The sequence below is a fragment of the Pezoporus wallicus genome, unplaced genomic scaffold (genome assembly GCF_028554395.1).
Source record: "Pezoporus wallicus isolate ANWC-B61680 ecotype Strahan unplaced genomic scaffold, APGP_CSIRO_Pwel_v1 contig_4131, whole genome shotgun sequence".
Taxonomy (NCBI): domain Eukaryota; kingdom Metazoa; phylum Chordata; class Aves; order Psittaciformes; family Psittacidae; genus Pezoporus; species Pezoporus wallicus.
The window spans coordinates 720,848-724,927 of record NW_026641950.1 but is presented as its reverse complement, the minus strand read 5'-3'; positions in this window follow the sequence as shown (position 1 = coordinate 724,927).

Genomic DNA, 4,080 nt, shown 5'->3' with positions numbered 1-4,080 from the left:
AATGCAGCCACACCTGTGACCTTTTCTTAGCTGGTTAATGACTTTTGAATCAAGTTTCTTCAGTATTTTACCAAGGCCTAGTGAAATAAACTAATCCTGTTGTGGGAAGCTAAGTAGTTTTGCTCACACTAGTGTTTTTTATATAATCACTTTGGTAATAGAAGCAGTAATTTGAGAAAAAATCCAATGAAAATATTTAATCTTCTCTAAAATTTGCATTAGTGCAAGTATCATGGATATTTTGTATAAAAAATACCTTTCTCCTACATTCAGAAATGTAAGGCAACATTGCCTTAAATAGGACAAATACCAAACATTTTGTTAAATGTTGTAAAAGAGAACTTTATTATTAATGTGCTAAATATTCTCCATCATGTAGGTATCCTCTCTTTTCTAACCATTTTATTGTAAGCTGAGAAGAAGATGAGAGTGTGGACAGGACAAGAAAGCATCTTGAATATCCTTCTGGGGACCCTCCAACATCTTTCATGTTATTAGCTATCTTCCACACCACATGTTGGCCTTGAAAAGTAATTTTTACTGAGAGCAGTAAAAATTCTTCCTTGGGTTTGGAGTAATGGAATAAAGCATTTTTTTTAGTGCCCTGAAAAGAGAAAAAGAAAAATATTTTATTTTCTATCATACCATGAGTCATAACTGAAAGTTAGTAAAGGCTACTCAATCTTTTTATTATTTGGATAACATTGACTAGTTCCAATGATAAAAATAGAAACGTTAATAGTGGTTTACTGGAATTTCCTTTAGAAAATAGTTACTAATTGAGAGCTTTCTCAGAACAGGAATTACAATGGACAAAAATGAAACCTATTTTGGAAGTTATCTCCTATTTCCTTTTTGTCAACTTTTGTGGGCTTGGCCTAACTCCAAGTGAGAAACTAGAAGAATATTTCTTCCAGAGGACACAATTTTGTGTTGATAATCAATAAACACAGCTATTATCAAGTCATAATCAAATTTTCTACATAAAAATTTCAAATGTGCCCCACTCAAATATTTCTGAGGAAAGAATTCCCTACCACCCTTCAGGGAAATATGACCCTTAAATGTGCACCATGCATTTACAGAGGTGATGAACAAGCTGAAATACAACTTTATAGTATGACTTCTAGAAGTTTCGTGAAAAAATATGCCCCCATCTTATTTCTGACTATTTCTGAAGTCATGCAGTCTCCATTACTTAAATCAACTTTGTGACCCTACTTTGTGGCTTTCAGAAATGTCTTTTTTCTTCTACTCAGGGTCTTTTAGCTTCTTTTGTTTATTTATGATGACATATTCTGAAGATTCTTTTGAATCTAGTATAGCCAGTCCGTTCAAATGCCCTGCAACATCAGATGTGTCACTTCTTTGAAGGTTTTCCTTCTCAAAAGCAAGTTCCAAACCCTTTCAAAAATGTTTTGCAGGCAGATATTTCAAGCTGTAAGGTGAGGATAACTATCTGGGAGGGAATGGGATGAGGCTTCATCATTTACAGCTGTTTTCCTTCAATGCACATACTTCACTCTAATTACTGTTAATAGGAACTGGTTATGCAATCTCAGGAAGTCTGAATTAGTTGCTGTTCATTCAGCAGAGATGAAGATGTTTGTGACTAAATAAAACCCTGCCATTCTGTATGCCTAGCACATAGCACTAATTGGACCACCACCTTGACAATATTGAAAGGGCATGGAGGGGGAGTAATTTTGTCTTTCTTTTGCATGCTCCACATGAAGGTCAAGAAGAATTGCACCTGCTTCACTCTGGAAAACACGAGTGGCTTCCTTCCCTATTCTTGTTTCTGTCCATTTCCTGTTTGCCTTCCACTCTCAACAGCAAGATACAGAAAAAAAAAACCAAACCCATCAAAGAGCCAGGAAAGAAAAGTTGGAAAGGAAATCTTTCAATGGCCTTAACTTCTATGCATTATGGCCTGGTGGAAATAAAGCTCATCCTGAAGAGGTGCAACCCTGAAGATAGACGGTCTTATACATGGGTACTCATTTCTGTCAACTTGGTTCAGGCACATACATAACTGAGTTACAATGGAGTGTGTATTGGCAGATATAGTGGCTGCTGAGGTGGGTTACTATACCAATGGGTTGTAAATCGGTATACCATCGTAAGTCAATCATGCATCTGGGTCCTAATTTAAAGCAGTATTTAAATTTTGTTTGGATATTTGTTTCAATCTCACTTGGGTTTTGGGTTTTTTTTAATCTTGTCTTGCATATCAGCTTAGACTATGTCTACAAAACCGCATGATAAACTGAACAAAGAGTGCTTATACAAACCTTACATCTGGTTTAACTAAACTGATGTACAGTCTGGCCTGAAATTAAATCAATCAGTTTACTGAATGAGATAAGATCTGAGACAATACGCCTGTGCTTCCCTTGGAAACATGGGATCACTCTATAATGTGCAAATTATGGCTAAGGCGACATCATTTCCCCTTTCTAGCCTAATATGATATCACAAATATTATCTTGGAGTTCTCCAGAATAATACATATATAATGCATTTATCTGATTTTATTTTTTTTTTAGACATTTGATTATTCCTGATTTGTATGGCAGAAAATAAGCTTTTTTGTCAGCAGTCCTATTTCTCTTTGATAAAAGGTTACTTATTGTCTTGGCTGAGTTCTTAATGAAAAAGTACAAAAAAAAATTGCTAAGAAACCAGAAGAAACCAGACATTCAAGGCCAGGCTGGATGTGGTTCTGGGCAACCTGATCTAGTTGAAGATGCCTCTGCTCATTGCGTGGATGGTGGACTAGATGAACTTTGAAGGTCCCTTCCAACCCAAACTATTCTACGATTCCATGATGATGAACAGAAAGGTAATAAAATTATGACTGGCTCCTCTGTAAACTTCTAACTTCCCATATCATGAAATATGCTCCATCCCTATTCCCAAAATGTCCTTCATTAAAAATAAGTAGCCAGCTTCATATGAACAACAAAGCACCCTGAACATGTCCTAGAATGTAGTCATTGTATTTAACACGCTCATTTCTTCACTCTTCATAGCTTTTCTATCAAAACCATGCTGGCCTAAATATGTAATGACCTCAAAACACAATCAGCCTTCCTTCAATTAGACTTTCTTCAGTTCCACACAAAACCTCACCAAGCCCTTACCAGGCACAATGCACTGGCAAAGCTGGCTGCTGCAGGGTTTCCTTGGTCCCAATTAGAAGCACCCTCTAAAATTGGCTGGGGACATACAGGTTTTTCTGCACCAGGAAATGAAAACAAGACAGGGCACAGGCTCAAGCTACGTCCATAATACCCTGTACTGTTTAACTCTCTGCCACATGTGCTGTGTGCTCTCGGGCTCTGGCCCATGAGAACTGCAGTCTCCATACAATGCTGAAATGCTTTGCAAGTGACACAGACCATAAGATACTCCATATTCATAAACAGATGAAGATTCCCTGCAGTTTCCTTGGTTTAGTTTGGGGGTAGAAGGAAGGCAAGCTACATAGATGTGACCTGTGCATTTGCTGTCAGGGTCAGAAAAAGGCTTTTGAACCTGTTCAGTTTAATATGGACCTTGTCTGGGTACAGGAGTGTGAAATAACACTGAATATGCCACTCTCTAGCCAGCTCATGAGGGGGACTGAAGAGATAGTTAGTCTTCTTTCCACTTACCCTCTAGCAGCCCCAGGTCACCTGCAGTTTACAGTCCTGTAACATACCCAGCAATTCCACCACCATCTGGGCTTGTCTTCTGGTTCTACCAGCTCGGTGGGACAGCAGCTGTGGCCAGCTCTAGCTGTCTTCGTTTCAGAAAGATTTAAGCCACATGTTTTGCTGGGGGCAACATTACCACAGGGAGTTGTTTTAATATTTTATCCAAAGTAAAACCAACCAAAGCATCACTTTGAAAGGTAGACATTTTCACAAGAAAGTCTAAATCACAGCAACTACTCAGTCATTAGAAAGTCTTTTATTTGTCCAAAATACCATCATACTGGGTTTTCCAGTTGTATATATACTACCATTGAACTCAAATGTTCAAATAAAAATCCATATTTTCATTTTATTCTTACAAAATGAAAATATGGATCTT